The 22,762-nt window shown below is 39.5% G+C and overlaps 1 long non-coding RNA gene across 1 annotated transcript; it reads right to left on the bottom strand.

Moving 5' to 3' along the window:
* Positions 1–3,479: 3,479 nt before the first annotated feature.
* On the bottom strand, positions 3,480–4,184 carry LOC137040196 (uncharacterized). Its single transcript, XR_010897870.1, has 3 exons — positions 4,098–4,184; positions 3,866–3,942; positions 3,480–3,592 (listed from the first exon to the last, which is right to left on the bottom strand). It is a non-coding gene; the product is annotated as an uncharacterized lncRNA (long non-coding RNA).
* Between the last annotated feature and the right edge of the window lie 18,578 nt (positions 4,185–22,762).

Below are 22,762 nucleotides of genomic sequence, written 5' to 3'. Positions count from 1 at the left end.
TAATATATATTATATAATATATAATATATAATTTAAAAAATACCCTAAGCAAATTACAAAAACAATAGTTATTAAAAATAAAATAAAAAACGACACAATGTAATTTATTGTCATTGGATACGACTTTCATCGAAAAGAATGTAACAAAATGTGGGCGTGGTCTGTGTTGTGAAATGAAACCACATTAAAAAATTCCCTTAAACTGCGTTTGAAACATACAGCAAAGCAGCGACAGAGGAAAACACAGAGCCTGATATTATGCAAACATTTACCAATAATGTGGAAAGCGTTTTAAATCTGTTCAGTGGAAAATCCGCTGTGACGAATCTGTCCTCGTCTAACATCTGCTGTAAATCCAGGTAAAACTAGCTGCGTGCACGCGCCCGTCCCCAGATAACATGATCCCCAGTTGATCCGTAACACCGGCGGTAAGAAACAGCTGAATGCAATCAGTGGGCTATCTCGTCAGCTTGCTCAGTTTGCTGCCGATTTTAACGAGCAGTTAACTTTAGTAATCTCCAGGTTGCTGTCCATAGATGATAGGTTGCTTGCTTTGGAGTCGAAAAACTGTGTGGAAGATACTAACTTTAAGAAGAGAAGACGAGTGCCTAAGAGAAGACCAGTCCTAAGTTTGCGGTAAGACTGTTATCTAAGCTAAAGTAACCTAAAGCAAAGCTTTTTGAGTAGCACAAGCTGAAATTAGCCTTGTAAAAGAACAAATGTAAGTTGCTTTATAAAAGTGTTTTCTTTTTCTGGTCATTTTACAGGAAGCAGTACGCCGTCTTCACAACTTCGTCATAACACTCATTTAATTGTTTTCCAGCTGCATGTAAGACATAGAGACAGTACGCAGGAGCTTCAGGTACAAACATCCAGTTCTTGCATCGCACGCAGAAGCTGTGAAGAGTTCAGCTCGGAGTCGATTGAGAAGAAAGAGGGTAAGATTTATTAGATTAGATCCGTTTTTGGTCAGTGTGACTATTTTTCAGGTGCATTTTACGCAGTACATCGCGCAATACTGATTGTCTTTATTGGTTGTTTTTACAGCTGCTACAAGCAAGAAAGAGTGTGTTAGCTGAGGATGAGGTGGGCCTTTGGAAGTGCGCTACCATAGACCTGATGTCTGATGAGGAAGACGGCGTCGTCCGCGCGGTGTCTGGATGGACTGTTTGACCAGCCAGGAGCTCGCCGAGCTCTGTGCCACGCTGCAATCGAGATTAGAGGCGATTCCAAAGAACAGGGCAACGCACGACAGACGTCTGAAAAATGGACTTAAAACAGACAGAATGGCGCTAGTTACCTACAGCTCTGAAGCGGAAAACAGAGACTTCATGGTGCTGTAGGATTTTGGGCTTCTCGTGAGCTTCCTATTGTTGTGTGGGCAGATCTCAAACGTTTTGCATTTGGTTGTGTGTTTGTGTTTGTTCTAATAAAGCTCTTTCTTTGAATACACTGCACGTCCCTGGCATATTTTCCTTTCCTCAATAAATGAATGTCCTTGATGGTTATAATAGCGTAGTCCATAGGATAACAATGACATGAATATAAAACATAATAGCATATCACATGAATATATACAATTAAAAAATAATATGCAAATCATAATTTTATATATATGTGTGTAAAATTATTATAATTTGGGGGTTTAAATTTATTAATTTATTACCCAGGTTGACCAATAGTAACAGATCTGCCAACCAATCACGAGTGATATTTCTTGTTTCAATGTAGTAGTTTCAACCAATACTGAGTGAGGAAATTCAAGCCATTCCGGCAAGGCGCCGCCCAGAGCTGCTATTCATATGCTAATTAGAGCCATTAGCGCCGGCGCCAGCATGCCTCCGAAGCTCCACATACGTCATGGTTCGTTTCCGTCAATATGTGGCACAGACGAACGCGACGTTCACAGGCTGTAAACTGACGTTAATTGTCGAAAATCAGGGAGATTTCCGGCCGTTTACGGGGACGAAAATCCCACTTTTCATGCAGTGTGTTAATTATTTAATGCATTGTTAACTTGCATGAACAATGACTATAAATTAAATTAACCAGCTTTGAACTATAATTTATTAAGCAAGGTCAACAACTATTAATAAACACTGTAAAAAATAAAATAAAATAAATAAATAAAAAGAAATCACTGTTAGATCATGTTGGCCAATACATTAAATAACGTTAACAAATTAGATCTTATTGTAAAGTGTTACTGAACTTATAAGCTCTTAAACCAGGGGTCTCAAACTCAAATTACCTGGGGGCCGCTAGAGGTAGACTCTGGGTCAGGCTGGGCCGCATCAAATTTTCCACAAAAAAAAAAAAAGTACAACTGATCAAATATACTCAATCTTTATTATTAACAGTTTTTCAACATTAATGTTTCTTCTGAACATGAACATGGCTTCTCTTGCTTTACTCGTGTGTTTTTTTTATTTTATTGCCAATATATTTTAGATTTTTGGATCTGGATATCCTTCGTCCTTCGCACCTATCTATTACCAACAGGTGTGTGATGGTAATTGTGTACTAATAAATATGGCCAATAGAAATTAAATCATTATGTAATACTGAAATAATAAATGTGTTTATTTTTATTTAAAATAATAGACTATTTCAAAGCAAGGCCATAACCAGGTCAAACAGATCAGTGAACGAATTTCTGAACGATATTTGCATTAATTGTTGTCAAATATTATTAGTCCCGAGATTATTCCCATGAGTGAATAAATACGTACATCCGCTGCTTATATTTGAGTTCCTCAGTGGTCTAATAGTAGACTTTTAGTAAATCGTCTCAAATGTTCAGTTTTAATCCGCTCATATAGTTTTCTTAATTATAATGTTCATCAATGATTGTATATTAAGAGCATGGAAACGTTGCATTTTGTGTGTGCAATTTAGTTTTGTGATTTTACCGGAAAGAATAGTCTCTCTTCGCAACGGCATTACGCGATAGATTGAAACACGCTTGTGTGTGTGTGTGTGTGAAGACTGCGGGAGCATGTGTGCGAGCCAAAAGAGAATGTAAATCCCGCCTATTTTGATTTGATTGCCATTTGAGCGCCATTAAACCACATTCATTTCGACTGACTGTCAATCACGCGGTGTCAAACAATTGTACTGCATGAGAGAGGGCCGAGCTAACTCTCTCAAACACACACACACAAACAAAGTGAGGCATAAAGCGCGGCACACGCAACGACTACGCCAAAAATTGGTTTCAGAGCAACACGCGGGCCGCACTAACATTAAACTTTGATGTCAAGTAGGGGCCACAAAATATCATCCTGCAAGTGGCCCGCGGGCCGGGAGTTTGAGACCCCTGTCTTAAACCTTTACTAGCACCAAATTTAGGACCAAAAGGTTTATTCTAAAATCTTATTCCAGCATTACAGTGAAAAAAAAAAATAAATAACTGAAGAACTCCAAAGACACACAAAATTGTTTGTCACCAACTATTTTCAAGTTGTTTGGAAAGTGCTGTTTATGTCAATGTCCCAAAAGCTCTCCATCAGTAGGAAACTGGTGCACCATCTCTCCACAGTAGATGTGAATGGACATGTTCCAAAGAGGCAGGAAAGAAAAAAAGATATACCTTGAGGAAAGAAAAAGAAAACGCAAAGAAAAAACTTGTTTATAAAACAGATCTATCCATTATTATAATTGGCTCAATTAAATTAAAACGATAGATGTACAGTTGTGCTCCAAAGTTTATATTCACTCAGCAGTATCTGTATGAAAAAAAGAAGAAAAAAAAGAAATCATAAAAATGAGCATGTTGTCTCTTTTTTACCCTGATGAAGCAGTTTATTCTGCACGGTGTGTGTAAGCTTTTGACCACAACTGCATCCCCTATGTGATGAATTACCTCAGTCGTCAGGGTAGAATGATTGGAGAGGTTCCTTCACGTATCCCACTGAGCACATCATCTTCACTGACACTGGACTTTAAAAATAGAGAACATTTTAATAATGGTTTTTATTCCTACTTTACAGGGAATTAAACATAACTTAAATATAGATAAATAACCCAAGACCAATGTAAATTGAGACAAGTATTCTTGCATTTTTCCTCATCTTGCCTTGCAAGTTTCAGCTTACCTCGCACCATCTCCATGAAGGATGTTCCTGTATTTACCACGCCTGGCACAGCAATGCTGCGGCTCCTTTCCTTTGGGTGTGTGGCCTGTAAAATATATAATGATTAGGGGATCTGTAAATGCACAAGTGGGAATGTATTACTTACAAATGGACAAGATACAAAGCATTTAAAAGCTAAAGACTTGATAGCAATGTTTTAGCTTGTGTGATCAGTGTCATGGCTGGGCATAAATTATCTTGATAAAACATAATTAACATTAACTTGACCATAGATGGCTCTGTGATTCCACACAGCTTGGACTGGATCTCCAATAACAAATCTGTATTGATCCTACAAAATATTAAAAACACAAATAGTACTTTAACATCTTACTCTCCAAATGCAAAAAGAACATATTAAAATAATTATTTCATTACTGGTTGTTATAAGTTAATATATGGAATAAATGTATATAACGTTAAATGTCTTCTGTCCATTTAAAAAGTAGGAGTTCGATTAAAATATTGTATTTACAGCAGGCAAATTTATTGAACATGCCCACACCGGCGATCACATTCCGATTTAAGAAATTATTATAATGCAATCTTAAATACATGATAGGAAACATGATTAATTCACCTCCCGAGTCCCCTATCTGCGATTAAACTAAATAACTAACTTACACCGTAATAGAGAGCTACCATGTTACGGTGAAAATGTAAAATCAAGAGAGCTTATATCAAGATATACTTACTTGACTCGTTATTTGTAGCATATAACGTCTCATCTGTAATGATCCAAACGGTTCGCCCCTCTGTTGTCTGTTCTCTTCAGCTTCATTTTCCTTACGCATCGAGATGACGCAAACATGGCGGACCACGCATTTTTCAAAATCATGACGTAGTATTTTTGCCGCATGCGCATTGAAATATTAAGTATAAATATAAAATAAGATATTTCGTGCATTAAATGTTGATTATAAATCACTTATTATCCATTTCTGTTCAGGTTGTTCTAACACACTGTGTAGTTGGACTGTATTTCAGAGAACTTGACTCATTCACCTAACTAAAAGTCAATCATGTTTAGAGTCTGATTAAAATTAAATGTAGCCTATTTTAACTGAATTTTAATGCAAATTAATTTGGTTTAGATTTGTTCCATTTTTTCTTGCAATTAATGCAATTAAATGTGTGTTTAATCGCCATACAACAACATAATATTGAAAGTAGGTTATTCTGTACACAGATGTAAAGTAGCCTACAGTACATTAGGCAACTCCTCTCAAAGATTGACAATGTCAAATTATGTAGAAAACTGACACTTGTAGTTGAGTTCATAGGAGCTAGTTATAACATTTCAACAGTATGTTGTACTGGAGTGTAAGTGAGTGAAATTTTGAAGAAAAATAAATTAACCAATGTAAATTTGGACAACTAATTTTTTTTAAATCATTTATTTTCCATGTGCTTTGTCATTAGTAAAATAAGTGCACTTTATGAAACATACTCATAATTAAAATGGTTTAAGTAAATTTAGGTGTAGACATTACTACAAGGTGCATTTTTAAAAAGTGCACTTAAGTGTGTTTATAAATATTGTCATGAAAGTGTACTTTTTTAAAGTACAAATTAATTAGATATTACAAAGTGAATTTTAAAAAAGTGTACATAAGTGTTTTTAGAAATATTGTCATTAAAGTGTATTTTCTTTAAGTACACTTAAGTGGCACTTAATTTTAATTATATCATATTATCTACAAGTGCAGTTTTTAAAAAATATACTTTAAATATATTAAGTGCACAAAAAATACACGTTCAATACAATTAAGCACACTTCTTTTTCACAAGGGTATGTCAATTATTACTAATAATAAACAATTTTCTGATTTCATTATGTCTAAGGCAAATTGTATTTTATTAACAAAATTATTAAAAAGGTTACATTGCAACAAAACCAAGAAAAATAGAACTATATACAATAAAACTAAAGTAAAAATAACAAATGAATAAAGTTACAAATAATAACAATTTGCAGTGTGAACGTCTTTTGTGCACGTTTCTACGTTTTGGTAGCGAAGCATCCACGTCTGATCTGCTTTACCGTTTTAGTGTTGTTCTGAAACCTTGAAACTCAGATTAAAAATAACCGTCACACACACAAAGAAAATGACAGAAAACAAGCAGACAAGCTTTACAATAATGTTCTACACAATAGCTAGCATGAGTAATCCGTATACATGTACGTGTTGATGTCTAAATAGTAAAGTCATAACATCGATAAAACTTTATTCTAAAGTGTTTTGTATGAGGCTGTACTTTGGACTAAAGCTTGCTGTTGTTTTATGTATAGCTCACTGAATGTGCAACTTTGTGTTGGTTGGGATGTAAACTGTATATTATTGCGTTAACCATTTTGTATACTTTAGAATTCTCTTACTGGGAATCTGAGAAAGTGTGATAGAAGATGCAGGCCAATTTGGGAGCTGATATGCAGTACACTGACTGTTGGAAGAAGAGAAGGAGGTCATAAGTGTGTTGTAAAATATTTGAGAATATTGTTGTTGCATTTATTCAAACATTAAGAACTCAAAACATACATTGTGGAGGTGTGTGTGATCTTACCTGTTTGCGTGTGTCTTTCAAGCATTTCTGTCCTTCTCTGATCCAGCATTTCAAATCTCCTGCAAAATAGTCCCATTTGTCAACATCTCAATTACAATAAAGAGATACATTCACAAATTGTCTCAAAACCACTCGTTCTTCTAAAATATGTGCTTACCTGAATAACCAAAACAGTAATGTTGTCGTTGAACAAGAAGCATGCAAAACAAAAATCTTTCAGCAATCAGAAGTCCAGCTCCCCCCCCCACAAATCCCCTGTAAAAAAAGTCCCATTTGTCAACATCAATAACAATAAACAAATACATTTTAATAAGTAGAAATCAATAAAATTGAAGCTATAAATTTAATAAAACACATCACACAAATCTTCTCAAATCCACCCATTCTTCGAGAATATGTGCTTACCCAAAGAATAATGTTGTCGTTGAACAAGAGGTATGTAAAAACAAGAATCTTTCAGCAATCATACGTCCAGCCACTTCAGGTCCACTTCCTTCCCACAAAAGGACCTCTTCTTGATGCTGTGGTCGAAGCGAACAGTCTCATCTTTTGCAATGTCCTTGATGGCCTGAAAGAGCAGGACCTGTCTGTCTCCTCCCTGAAGCTCCACCATGCAGTGGAGTGGCTGCACGTTGTAGTTTTTCTTGGAGTGCGTAATCAGTCTCCCCTTGGTTTCCAGAGACGGGTGGCACTCGCAGGGGAAGGTCTCCGCATTGATTCAGACTTCCTCGCTGCCATGTTTGATGAAAAACAGGTTGCCCAGCTTGTCCTGATTCTCTTCCATCTCCCTGCCCTCAGCACCTGTGATCAACTTTTCCATGGTAATCACACACGATGGAGCCCTTCCCGAAGGCCTTGGTTGCAACAACCCCTGTTGTCAAAAAGAGGAGTCATTAAATGTGCTGTCCACAATGGAATTATAATCTTTTTTTATTTAGATGGATTTTACTGTGCTCATAAGACATTGGTACATACCTTTCTGCTCCCCAAAGTCCTTCACAGCCAGACCCGACCATTTCTGCTTTGTCACCCCTTTGATGATGGTCGGGTCACTCTGCGCCTGTGCTCTGGTGAGCGGCCTCCACTTTGCGAGGACGTCCTCTGGGCGTGGATAGTTGGCCGTCCACCCCTCTGCCTCTATGACTTTAGCCACCTTCGCTGCAGTCGGGGCAAGTCTTGAGCATTTTGCTGTTAAAGAGAGAACATTTAAATTAAATTTCAGGTTCACACACGAGTTCTAAATGTTTCTGTTGGAGCAAAACTAATCTTTGGCTAAGAAAGTGTCTGCACTTACACAAAAGATTTTGCTCCCGCTTGTTGTACTGCAGAGCCCTCCACTTGTCATAAAACACTCGGTCGGCAGGGAACCCAGCGTTTGCTCTGTGTTTTGTTGGGTGGCTGGCCAGTGATTCCTACAGGGAAGGCCTGTAGGAAAGCCTCAAAGTCCGGTGCTGGGCTGGCAACCTCTTCTTCCACAGGCCGTCTCTTCTCGGCCCGGGGGCCCTCTTCGCCAGAGTTGTCAGAAGAGGAGCTGCAACATTAAAAAAAGGTTTCAAGGTTACAAACTGAAAAACTGATGGATGACTGTTGAGAGACATTAGTATTATAACTGTTACAGATAATTGCATACCGTGTCAGCGAGCTGAGCAGGTTGGAAGTGTCCACGACAGTGTCCAGGGTCTTCATCCGGTAGTGCTGGTTTGCCACTCCCGTCGAATGAGCCATGTAGTGGGCCATAGACGCCTTCTGCTCCTCCATGAAGTTTGCAGCCACATCTGTCTCCACGGTCCTATGTATCTGCTGGCTCTTGATGTTTGGCAATTTGTAGCTGCAATGGGGCATAAATATGAGTTGAAACTCCCAAACTTGAATTATATAGTTTTCTTTGAGGCTTATGGACTGCTGTTAATACTTACTGTTGGTGCAGACGAGAGAGGTCGTTAATTGCACTTCTAATCTTGGTGCCTGACGACGACACAAACAACCTGTTAGAATCGTCAACATCTGGCGGGATGGAGTCCGGGCGGATCCAGGTATAGTATGCGTCCAGCATCTGCAGAGCCAAAAAGATAAATACATCTGATGATATCTGTTGGTTCATTGCTGGTGTATACACTGTATTTCATGGTAGGGCAATTTAGCCTGTACAAAGTGTACTTACTGCTGCCTCCTCCATTGTGAGGGCAAACACAGGGATCTGCATCGTCGCAGTCTTGTGTTCACTCACTGCAATGCAGACCTTTCCACCAGAAATTTCTGCTCTCCCACTCTGTTGTCTATAAAAAAAATAATAAAACAAAAAACTGTGAATAACTGACATAAACATCCTCTTTGCAGACTACCTAATACAATCTGTTTAGGCTGATGCCCTCATGAAAACTGAGGTCTTAACACTTCTGTTATTGCCTCCACCGCTCCTGGTCTCTGGAAGTGGCCGAGGATCAGTATTGTACAGTATCAGTACAGACAAAAGAAAATGAGCTCAAAGCAACCTTACAGTTTGTTCACAGTTTCTGGACTGATGTGTGTGAGGTTTAGAATTTACTTTTGCCATGTTCTGTCACTTGGATCAGTGGTGCTGCCCTCGGAGCTGCTATCCTCCACCACAGAGGCGCCACCAGCCACTTCAGAGCTGACACCGGCCGCTCCAGAGCTGACACCGGCCGCTCCAGAAGGTTCACTGGATGTCAGAACGGCAGCCGTGGTGGTGGTGGACGTCTCGTCGTTCTCCAGGTCTGCTTAGTTAGGAGCATTGGCAACAAAAAAGTTTCTCTGGTGAAGCTCTTCCAGAAGGGCCAGCTTGGATGGTTTGTGGGGGTAACGTTTGACCATTTCGTTGTAGTCCCAGTTCCTGGCTTGCCGTGTCCACTCTGTATTACCTTTCATGCAGACTCTGCTCAGATGCGTCGTCAGGATCTCCTGTGGTTTTTTACACAGCAAGCAGTGAACAATGTGGCGGTCGGATTTCTGGCTGTGAGACAAAGCAGACACACCAACGATTAGAAATGTCAAAAGGAATGGAAACAGAGCAATTCTTAAAACAGAGGCAGAAAGAGATACTATCCTTCTCAAACATTTGTTTTATCATGTTTTTACCCATAGTTTTTCAGCTGGCATATAGCAATAACAGGCAATATCAAGCAAATAACCAATAGGCAAATAACAGCATATAGCACAACAACATGGAAATAACAAAGGCAAATAACATCATATAACAAAAACAAGGAAATAATATGGACAAAATATTTGATCAGACACAACACAAATGGGAAAAAATCAAATAGAGAAAAGCAATGGGAACTTACTTAGCAGATTGAGATGCCATGTTCCAAGATATTTCCAGATGTCCTTGCAGAAGTCAAAGGGTAGTCTCTGTAGTCAGATCTGAAAACAAAGTGAAAATGCAGCTTCATCCAGCTGCAGTATGTATAGTGCACCAATGTGTGTGATGTCATCGCCAGCAGACCAATCAGGTTGCTTGCTATTGTTTATCAGGTGGGAGGAGCCAACACCTGGTTCTCAACCATGATGGCCCAGTGACCACAACCATTGATGGCCCATTTATTGCAACCATGATGGCCCAACGACCACAACCATGATGGCCCATTAATTCTCTATTCAACTCAACTCCTTCCTAAGCCTCAACCATAAGGGTCCATCTACGCAAATTAGGGGCCATTCACTATTCAACTTGGCTCTTTCCTCAGCCTCAACCATCAAATTAGAGGCCAAACCAAAATTGGACCATCATGGTTAGAATACAGTTGAGGTAAGTATGTAGTTAATTGTGTGTCTTATAACAAACAATCTTGTTTGCATCTTCCTCCCTCCATGTGGCAGGCGTCAATTTCATTGATCTTGAAATCGAATAAATCTCCACTAGACTGTGGATCGTATCGTCCAATCTCACTCCTTAATGTAGATGTAAAAACCCTCGCTAAGATTCTCTCTCTGAGGCTGGAAGCTGTAATACATGATATAATTCATCCAGACCAAACTGGCTTTATAAAAAACAGACAAGGCTTTTTTAATCTTAGAAGGCTGATGAACATAATCTACACTTCATCAAACTCGTCTATACCAGAAGCCCTAATTTCTCTCGACGCTGAAAAAGCTTTTGATCGTGTTGAGTGGGACTATTTATTTTATACATTAAAAAAATTTGGCTTTGGTGATAAATTTGTGTCCTGGATAAAACTTTTATATTCTTCCCCTATGGCGTCGGTAAAAACTAATGGTATCAGTTTTGAATACTTTTCCCTTTACCATGGGACAAGGCAGGGTTGTCCCTTGTCCCCATTGCTGTTTGCAGTAGCTGTAGAGCCTCTTGCAGTCTCTCTCAGGTCTAATGGCAATATAACAGGAATTCTTAGAGCAGGTAAACAACAGAAAATTTCCCTTTATGCTGATGATGTAGTGTTATATGTTTTTAATAAATTAAAATTAATTTAATATTATCTGACTTTAAGGAGTTAGATATGTTTATTAAGTCTATCATTCAGAACCTGTTCATTGGTGGGTGATTATGGTGGCATTTAATTCTGAGGAAAATCTGACCATTTAAATCTGACTTTGTGAAGGTAGATATTTTATGCCTAGCATCCAAATCATGTTCTCTTATCTATACATTAATCTAAACGAAAATCTTCCGGAGAGCGATCGAGGTTGCTTCCTATGTGGAGTTTTCTGGAAGTCGATGCTGCGATCCGCCGTCTATGACGCTCAGACCACATCGATTTCCAGTTAATGCATGCTGCTCCAGCCGCCTCTAGAAGACTTGCAGCTGGGCAGCAAACGCGTTCGCACACCGAAAATTCTCCCCGACTTAAGCTCTGCCCGGTGGCTGCTTCAGGGGGTCGGGCAGGAGGCTCGGTGGGTACCGGAGGCCAGCATTGAGAGGCTGGTCTCCCTAGTAGAGTATTTTGTGGCATGGTTATGCTTCCCGAATATATTTACTTTGGCTCTGAGTCCCGTTGGAAAAAGAGTGCAGACTGCAGTTCAGTGTTCCAGGCCCGAGGTCATCGGTGTGGTCTGGACGGTGATGTGCCCTGCCCAGTGGCAGGTTATGTACTGTGTCAGTTGGAATATGATGACGTGTCTGATAGGCTACATAGCCTACCGAATGCAGTCATGTCAGTTTTCTTATTTGCTGTTTTTTTTCTGGTTACCAGTTGAACATATAAGAAAACATTTGCGACCAATCACAGAAAATAGGGACACAGGTCGGTTTTGGGGCATTTTGAGTTATTCGCAGATTCTGAAAGTGTAGTCTCCAAGGTTTTCAACCATGTGTAATACATGGAAATCTGATAATATTAGGAGAAGTTGTGCACCTTTGAATGTAAGCATTTAAAAAAGTTTAAAGGGGAGAAAACGGCCTCTAAAGTTTTGCAGTTCTCACCTGACAATAGTGCTCATTTACATCTCATTTACATTAGCCACACCCCCTGTAAAGCTGCATGGGTTGCATAATGCATAGTAACGACAGACGCAACAGGAAACATCAGACTGCATACTATTAATAATAAAGGATAGCAGATGCTAACATTATCATCTAAAAGCCCATTATAGTAATGACGGTTTTGGCAAGTGATACGATGCTAACATTTATAATAGGTAGGTATCGGAAGGTCAAAACATGAGATAATGTGTACATGTTCTTAGAATGAACACAAAATGACAAATATTGATGTTTATGGAAACTCACCCCATAAGAAACAGAAAAATATTCTTGCAGATCTCGTTGCCTTACCACAGAGCGTTATCTACAGATCAAGCGTGATAACAGGAACATTAAATCATCTTAGAGAGAGTTTCATCGTGTTGACTGTCGTAACTGAACGTGGCACACACACACAGTTTAAAGCTGAACGGAGAGTGACTGACATCCGCGGCGGAGGGAAGCATGCATTGATGTGAACTTGAATTGAATGACTTAAATATTAATCTGTCCCTCACATTAAACTACGGAATGGCTTCAGAACACTTATAATATAGAGCACAAATCGTTGATGATGCTTTGTTTCCAATAAGTTATGAAATTACCTAAATATTATGAATGTAATTGGAATGTTTCCGGTTATCTTATAACCTTAGGATATCGTACTGATGACGCTGTGAGATGGTCATTTGATGGTGATGAAATTACAAGCATGCAACATTTTAATTCCTCTGTCAGTTAGTAAGTCATGAAATTAGCAAAAAGTACAAATAAATTATGTAACCAACATGTCGTGTTAAGCTGGGTAATCTATGTATTTGTTCTATTACATCTATCATGCCTGTTGCCCTATTAAAAGTCTGCTAAATACATTTCAAAATAACACGTTTTATAGTGCATATAAAAGTAGACTTATAGTCATTTACTGTATAGTTACAGTTTTTTTTAAATAATTATTTTACGAGGTGTAACATTAAGCTGTAGTTCAGTCATGAATCTCTAGAGGGCGCAGATTGATTTTTGTCCTTAGCTTGCAGATTGCATGTAATCACATCATTAACACATGTCACAAGCTGATTGGCCACTGCTGAACCTGCAGCCAATGAGGTAGCTTGCTCAACATTTAAATAGACTGGTTCAGTGGTTGCTGTAAGCTAGCCCTTTGGTAATGTTGCATGGGTTGCGGTTATCAATGAAACTAACATGGTGAAAATGATGTTTGATGGTTTATAAGTTGTGTTGATACAAAGAATGAAGACTTAAGCTCATATAAGCAAGCTAGCATGAGAATATGCATTTTGAGTCAATAGCAGCAGTAAATACACCTGATTAATGTTTGAGGTTATAACAAATTGTGTATGCAGGAAAGAGTGAACAATTAAGCCTAAGCAATGAAAGGAGGTCAGAACACCTTTGAGTCAATAAAAACAGCAGGAAGACAACCTTTCTGTGATGTTACAGGCAAGCATAGCTTGGACTAAATGATGCCGTTTACCCTGGACTCAAACAATTTTACATAGTTTACTTTAAAGTGGTTACACTATACATAAGTGTGTTGTAAAATATTTGAGAATATTGTTGTTGTTTTTTTTTCAACTAAGAACACAAATACACAGTAACGCATATTTGTCTTACAAAAACAACACAGATTTAAAGTTGCACTTACAGTGAGCTATACACAAAACAACAGAATAAGCTGAAAGAATTTAGTTTTAGAACTGCAAAGTGAATGTAAAGCAGGAATTGTGCTTGTAGTTGAGCAGAATCGGTTCAGGGGGATGCTGCATGAGTAATGAACATAATAAAACTGAAAACATAAAATGTGCAAACAACATGCAGTGTATATATTCTTTCAGAGTGCTGAATGTATTTGTAGCTGCTGCTTAAGCAAGGCCTCACACACACACACACACACACACACACAGTCAGTTGAAATGCTAATGAGCTGGGCCACTGCTACTTAAGTCCTGTTAGACACAGAAGCACTTAGTAAATCTAGCTGTACTGTATACTGGTTATGTTGCAAATATATTTCACAAATGAGAAGTCAAACTATCAATGAGTTATTCGAAAATTTTGTTTCAAGCATATGTCGATTGGTACTAATAATAGAAATTATTAAATCAAACAATTGATTTCATTAATTGGGGTTTGGGACCCCAAGGAAATTTGTATGTTATTATCAAAATTATTAAAAGGTTACATTACAACAAAACCAAGTAAAGAGAAATATATACAATAACAAAACTAAAGCAGAAATAACAAATGAAGAAAGCTACAAATCATTTTTATTTGGTAGCGACACACACACACACGTCTGATGTGCTTTACCGTTTTTAGTGTTATTCTGCAATATGTGATAATCTAAGAAACTTAGATTAAAAATAACCGTCTCACACACACACAGAAAATGACAGAAAACAAGCAAACAGCAGAAGCCCTCTGGATCCACATGTCTTTGGTAACACTTTACAATAATGATCCACACATTAGCTAGCATGAGTAATCTGAATACAGTACTTAACGTACTTGTTCATTTCTAAAAAGTAAAGTATTCGTAACATCCAATGTTGCATTATGAAATGACTTAAACTAACAGTAAATGAACATGAAATGCTTTAATAATAGTTGATAACATCGATTAAAACATTATTCTAAAGTGCTTCCATGTTTTGTATGAGGCTGTACTGTGGACTAAAGCTTGCGGTGTAGTTCGTGCAGGTTATGTTGGCACTGCTGTGTGGACGCTTATCATAGACATTTTATATATTCAGACAGAGATGGAGTGAGTGAGCGAGCACAAGAAACAAACGTGTGGATGAAGATGGGAAGAGACTTCAGGAAAGCGTGTTAACCGCTCGAGTATGCAGACCACTACCCTGTCACCCCAGTGATTTGTACTCGAGACTCGGACTTGGTCTCGAGACCATATTTTCATGGTCGTCATGGACTCGTGTGCATTTGGACTCGGAATTGACCCATACTCGAACATATTAGGACTCGGACTTATTTCCGAGTCCACTCGAGTCCCATTCAAAATATGAATGATTTTGCATTACATATAGCTGTCACTGAGAATACTTATTTCTCTGAAGAAGTATGAGATGGATGTGTGTAGCTTACATCAGTCTTAAGGTTGGGTCTGTATGGATCATTTTGGTCTTTCTTTGTTTCAGCCACTACTGCTGAGGTCCTGAGGAATGTTTATGGCCATCACAAAAACAATACTCTACACAGTTTACATCCCACCCAACACAAAGTGGCACATACAGTGAGCTATGTGCAAAGCAGATTATTGGTTTCTTTCTCAAATATTACATGGCTGTATTTTTTTAGAATTTACTAGCAGTCAAAAATAAAACTTGGAGAAATATTGAAATACTGTTAGTCATCTCGTGTTTTGTTTTTGTTCCTACTGAGAATCATCCATTAAAGAGCATACGCTACATGTTTTATTTGCAGGGTATCCGGTTGAATAACATTCATAGCATAATACTCGCTACTCTTGAGTACTTTAAAAGGGCTACTTTTTACTCCTACTTTGAGTAGTATTTAGGACAGGTACTTTTACTCTACTAGCACTACATTTTTTGACAAGTAATTGTATTTTTACTTGAGTATGCTTTTCCAGTACTCTTTCCACCACTGGGCTCAACAAAGAGGGCAGATTTGATGCTGACTAAGGGTAACATATGTGACCCTGTCTGTGACAGTCTCCTCCTAAAGTCATTTCTTTGGGATTCACTGTTTTCTACATAAAATCATCCTACATAATGTAAAGAACATTCTGTTAAAATATAACCTTTATCTCAAATATTAAATGAGTATGGCTATGTTAAAGATTTGCTGAATTTCGGGCTCAGAAAATCATGTTTTTGAGAAATTCCAATGTAAACACAAGCTTATTTTTTAAAACTGCAACACATCTGATGCATAATTATCCTGAATATGAGAGCCATATACCACATTAAAGCTGAGATTCTCCCATTTTCAGTGATATATGACACATTTATGAGAGAATTCTTAAAGATTTGTAAAACAGGATCTTGGAAAAGCTGTTTAAGCAATCAGCTATTTTCTGTTCCTGCTCGCGTTTAAGTGCTGCCATGTCAAATAGCCTAGATAACTTAATTAACTAATCCAGTGTTTCCCTTTTTTCAGTCATGGAGCCCTTTGAAAATGATCTAAATTTTGTGGCACCCCCTCGCATATGTTACGGTAGGGGTGTAACGCTACAGATTGCTAACGATTCTGTTTTAGGTTCACAGTTTCAGGTTCACGGTTTCTCTATGGGTCGGTATTTGCTATGTTCATGGAAAAAAGGACTACTGTCAAATAAAAATAAAGAAAAGAACAAATAACTTAAATACAAGCAGCAGCAAAGATAATAAAATAATGCTTTTTTTCTTTTCAGGTAGGTCTAACATTAGTTTTTAGGTAAATAAATTGATTAAAGTAATCAAATGAAAAATTACAGCATATTTAACTGTTTAAATTAAATATTAAACTTACAAAAGCTATTCAATCAAGAGCAGGGAGTGATTCCTTATCTTCTTTGACATTAAACAGACAGCAGTAAAGGCTAATGCCCCTTTAAGACCCAGGGGTATCGCTTTCTCGACTGTATGTTCACTTAAGGCATATTCAGACTATGTCTGCTTGGATACTCATCAAGATGGACATGTTGACATCGGCTACTTCTTGTGTGAGTTAGTCTGTTCAAGCGCAAGACTTGAAAGATAACTCAATAGTTGCGTGCTGTTTTTATAATGTTATGAATTAAAAATTGAGTATTGAATGAATGGCCGGATGGGTTCACTCATCCAAAAATGTTGTCGTTGAACAAGAAGCATGCAAAACAAAAATCTTTCAGCAATCAGAAGTCCAGCTCCACCCCCCCCCCCCCCCCCACAAATCCCCTGTAAAAAAGTCCCATTTGTCAACATCAATTACAATAAATTTTAAGTAGAAATCAATAAAATTGAAGCTATAAATTTAATAAAACACATCACACAAATAGTCTCAAATCCACCCATTCTTCGAGAATATGTGCTTACCCAAAGAATAATGTTGTCGTTGAACAAGAGGTATGTAAAAATAAGAATCTTTCAGCAATCATACGTCCAGCCACTTCAGGTCCACTTCCTTCCCACAAAAGGACCTCTTCTTGATGCTGTGGTCGAAGCGGACAGTCTCATCTTTTGCAATGTCCTTGATGGCCTGAAAGAGCAGGACCTGTCTGTCTCCTCCCTGAAGCTCCACCATGCAGTGGAGTGGCTGCACGTTGTAGTTTTTCTTGGAGTGCGTAATCAGTCTCCCCTTGGTTTCCAGAGACGGGTGGCACTCGCAGGAGAAGGTCTCTGCATCGATTCAGACTTCCTCGCTGCCATGTTTGATGAAAAACAGGTTGCCCAGCTTGTCCTGATTCTCTGCCATCTCCCTGCCCTCAGCACCTGTGATCACCTTTTCCATGGTAATCACACATGATGGAGCCCTTCCCGAAGGCCTTGGTTGCAACAACTCCTGTTGTCAAAAAGAGGAGTCATTAAATGTGCTGTCCACAATGCAATTATAATCTTTTTTTATTTAGATGGATTTTACTGTGCTCATAAGACATTGGTACATACCTTTCTGCTCCCCAAAGTCCTTCACAGCCAGACCCGACCATTTCTGCTTGGTCACCCCTTTGATGATGGTCGGGTCACTCTGCGCCTGTGCTCTGGTGAGCGGCCTCCACTTTGCGAGGACGTCCTCTGGGCGTGGATAGTTGGCCGTCCACCCCTCTGCCTCTATGACTTTAGCCACCTTCACTGCAGTCGGGGCAAGTCTTGAGCATTTTGCTGTTAAAGAGAGAACATTTAAATTAAATTTAAGGTTCACACACAAGTTCTAAATGTTTCTGTTGGAGCAAAACTAATCGTTGGCTAAGAAAGTGTCTGCACTTACACAAAAGATGTCAGGGAACCCAGCGTTTGCTCTCTGTGTTTTGTTGGGTGGCTGGCCAGTGATTCCTACAGGGAAGGCCTGTAGGAAAGCCTCAAAGTCCGGTGCTGGACTGGCAACCTCTTCTTCCACTCGCCGTCTCTTCTCGGCCCGGGGGCCCTCTTCGCCAGAGTCGTCAGAAGAGGAGCTGCAACATTAAAAAAAAGGTTTCAAGGTTACACACTGACAAACTGATGGATGAGCGTTGAGAGACATTAGTATTATAACTGTTACAGATAATTGCATACCGTGTCAGCGAGCTGAGCAGGTTGGAAGGGGCCACGACAGTGTCCAGGGTCTTCATCCGGTAGTGCTGGTTTGCTACTGCCGTCCAATGAGCCATGTAGTGGGCCACAGACGCCTTCTGCTCCTCCATGAAGTTTGCAGCCACATCTCCACGGTCCTATGTATCTGCTGGCTCTTGATGTTTGGCAATTTGTAGCTGCAATGGGGCATAAATATGAGTTGAAACTCCCAAACTTGAATTATATAGTTTTCTTTGAGGCTTATGGACTGCTGTTAATGCTTACTGTTGGTGCAGACAAGAGAAGTCGTTGGTTGCACTTCTAATCTTGGTGCCCGACGACGACACAAACAACCTGTTAGAATGGTCAACATCTGGCCGGATGGAGTCCGGGCGGATCCAGGTATAGTATGCGTCCAGCATCTGCAGAGGCAAAAAGATAAATAAATACATCTGATAATATTTGTTGGTTCATTGCTGGTGTATACACTGTATTTCATGGTAGGGCAATTTAGCCTGTACAAAGTGTACTTACTGCTGCCTCCTCCATTGTGAGGGCAAACACAGGGATCTGCATCGTCGCAGTCTTGTGTTCACTCACTGCAACGCAGACCTTTCCACCAGAAATTTTTCTGCTCTCCCACTCTGTTGTCTATAAAAATAAAATAAAACAAAAAACTGTGAATAACTGACATAAACATCCTCTTTGCAGACTACCTAATTTAATCTGTTTAGGCTGATGCCCTCATGAAAACTGAGGTCTTAACACTTACTGTTATTCCCTCCACCGCTCCTGGTCTCTGGAAGTGGCCGAGGATCAGTATTGCTTCACAGTAATACCGGAACGTGGTCTTTTCCTCCAAAGCAACGTGGTCCCCTTCCAGCAGCCTCCCATAGACAGACAGCATATCTTTCTTCGCCTTCCGGAGGACGGCCTGGCACTCCTGAAGGCTCTTCTCACCATCCTGGAACCGGTCATACCTAGAATGACATACACGACCACAATGGGGCAGAGAATTACACACATGGCTGTATCACATAAACCCAGATGTACAGCCAAGCACATAAGTACTATCAACATGGAGGGAGTCATTAAAGAAAAACAAATGGAAAGCAGATTAGCAACTGACCTCGTTTTCAGACGACCTTGCTGTTGGACTTGGCAACTGGCTTTCTGATAGAAGCCAGGAGGTCGAGGTATGCTTGACACTTCCTGGAGAAGTCCGGATCAGCTGCAGCCAAGTTCAGGTGTGTCTTCAAATACTGAACAAACCGGATCATGTTTTTGATGTAATTCAGTATGGGGGCCGGGCCCATGTCAGCGCGCCGGAGTTGGGTGAGGTAGTCTTTTGTTTCGGTGGACTTCAGCAGGAAGTCCAAGCTGAGTTCATCCCCACTTGGTTGGATGAACCTCAGCATCCTGGAGACGTTGTCTACCTGTGATGAAAGGAAAAGAGAAGTGTGAGATGATGCAGTGAGAAGAAAAGCCACACACCGGCCAGCCACACACAGACACCCCTAATACAGCTCTGTTGTTTCTGAGTTCCCTTCCTTTATGGAACATAAGAGCTGCTCTACACGTGCTGTGCTACTATATATTAAAACATTTCCCGGTTACAGAGAGCAGTACGGAGCAGACTTTAAAAAAATTCAAATGGGATGCATCTTACCTCCTGCTGGCAGTTTGGGACCTGCAGGGTGTTGATCAAGTAGCCCTTGAAGTCAGACAACAGGGCCTCTTCTGCTGGGAACTTTTCATAGAGCCCCATTTGCGTCATCTTGACCCTGACGCTGGTAGTGAACTGCGCTTGATCTCTGAAAAAAAATACAGACCAAAGAAAATGAGCTCAAAGCAACCTTACATTTTGGTCACAGTTTCCGGACTGATGTGTGTGAGGTTTAGAACTTACTTTTGCCATGTTCTGTCACTTGGATCAGTGATGCTGCCCTCGGAGCTGCTATCCTCCACCACAGAGGCGCCACCAGCCACTTCAGAGCTGACACCGGCCCCTCCAGAAGGTTCACTGGGTGTCGGAACGTCAGACGTGGTGGTGGTGGACATCTCTTTGTTCCCCAGGTCTGCTTGGTTAGGTGCATTGGCAGCAAAAAAGTTTCTCTGGTGAAGCTCTTCCAGAAGAGCCAACCTGGATGGTTTGTGGGGGTAACGTTTGACCATTTCGTTGTAGTCCCAGTTCCTGGCTTGCCGTGTCCACTCCTTGGCAGACTCCTTGGCCCTCTTCACCTCCTCAAGCCGTTCTTCGGGTGTATTACCTTTCATGCAGACTCTGCGCAGATGCGTCGTCAGGATCTCCTGTGGTTTTTTACACAGCAAGCAGTGAACAATGTGGCGGTCGGATTTCTGGCTGTGAGACAAAGCAGACACCAACGATTAGAAATGTCAAAAGGAATGGAAACAGAGCAATTCTTAAAACAGAGGCAGAAAGAGATACTATCCTTCTCAAACATTTGTTTTATCATGTTTTTAACCCATAGTTTTTCAACTGGCATATAGCAATAACAGGCAATATCAAGCAAATAACCAATAGGCAAATAACAGCATATAACACAACAACATGGAAATAACAAAGGCAAATAACATCATATAACAAAAACAAGGTAATAACATGGACAAAATATTTGATCAGACACAACACAAATGGGAAAAAATTAAATAGAGAAAAGCAATGGGAACTTACTTAGCAGATTGAGATGCCATGTTCCAAGATATTTCCAGATGTTCTTGCAGAAGTCAAAGGGTAGTCTCTGTAGTCAGATCTGAAAACAAAGTGAAAATGTGCTTCATCCAGCTGCAGTATGTATAGTGCACCAATGTGTGTGATGTCATCGCCAGCAGACCAATCAGGTTGCTTGCTATTGTTTATCAGGTGGGAGGAGCCAACCCGCCAACCCCTGGTTCTCAACCATGATGGCCCAGTGACCACAACCATTGATGGCCCATTTATTACAACCATGATGGCCCATTAATTCTCTATTCAACTCAACTCCTTCCTAAGCCTCAACCATAAGGGTCCATCTATGCAAATTAGGGGCCATTCACTATTCAACTTGGCTCTTTCCTCAGCCTCAACCATCAAATTAGAGGCCAAACCAAAATTGGACCATCATGGTTAGAATACAGTTGAGGTAAGTATGTAGTTAATTGTGTGTCTTATAACAAACAATCTTGTTTGCATCTTCAACCCTCCATGCAGCAGGTATCAAATTCATTGATCTTGAAATCGAATAAATCTCCACTAGACTGTGGATCGTATCGTCCAATCTCACTCCTTAATGTAGATGTAAAAATCCTCGCTAAGATTCTCTCTCTGAGGCTGGAAGCTGTAATACATGATATAATTCATCCAGACCAAACTGGCTTTATAAAAAACAGACAAGGCTTTTTTAATCTTAGAAGGCTGATGAACATAATCTACACTTCATCAAACTCGTCTATACCAGAATCCCTAATTTCTCTCGACGCTGAAAAAGCTTTCGATCGTGTTGAGTGGGACTATTTATTTTATAAATTAAAACAATTTGGCTTTGGTGATAAATTTGTGTCCTGGATAAAACTTTTATATTCTTCCCCTATGGCGTTGGTAAAAACTAATGGTATCAGATCTGAATACTTTTCCCTTTACCGTGGGACAAGGCAGGGTTGTCCCTTGTCCCCATTGCTGTTTGCAGTAGCTGTAGAGCCTCTTGCAGTCTCTCTTAGGTCTAATGGCAATATAACAGGAATTCTTAGAGCAGGTAAAGAACAGAAAATTTCCCTTTATGCTGATGATGTAGTGTTATATGTTTCGGATCCAGAAACCTGTCTTCCCCACACTGTAAAAAAAATAAGGTGGTACAACAAAAACAATCTTAGTACCAATTTCCACTAGCTTTTTTTTGTTGACGAAACTTTTGTAAATCACAGATATATGAACTCAAAATAAGTTGTCTGTGACATTTTTTTTGTTGTTGTTGTGTAAACTAGACATTATTTGTTTTCTGGAGGTACGCAACTATTCAGTAACAAATCTTTTGTAGTTGAACCAATTCAAGAAATGTTGTCCATTGGAAACAGGTTTAGATTAATTTGGTCATCACCATTTTGGTGATGAGTGTTTCCTTTGGTTGGGTAGTTAGCCTCATTGTGTGAGTTTGTAACGGTGTTTAGCCAAAAGGCATATTTTTTGCTAAGAAAGAAACCAAGTTGATTAAGTGTTCAGCCTCATAAACTCTAATAAATCAATATTATTATTTCTGACCAATATTTAACCAGCAAAGTAGCAGTAGAGCAGACTTTCTGAACTTGAAATACATTATTGGGAGGAGTGTTTTGCCACACACAGGCATCAAGAATCAGCATGGGAATCTCAACAATGGTGACATGCTTCATGCCGCAAT

The sequence above is a fragment of the Pseudorasbora parva genome, chromosome 14, assembly GCF_024679245.1.
Source record: "Pseudorasbora parva isolate DD20220531a chromosome 14, ASM2467924v1, whole genome shotgun sequence".
NCBI lineage: Eukaryota > Metazoa > Chordata > Actinopteri > Cypriniformes > Gobionidae > Pseudorasbora > Pseudorasbora parva.
Note: the sequence above shows the minus strand (reverse complement) of the source record. Positions and strands in the feature narration are given on the sequence as shown.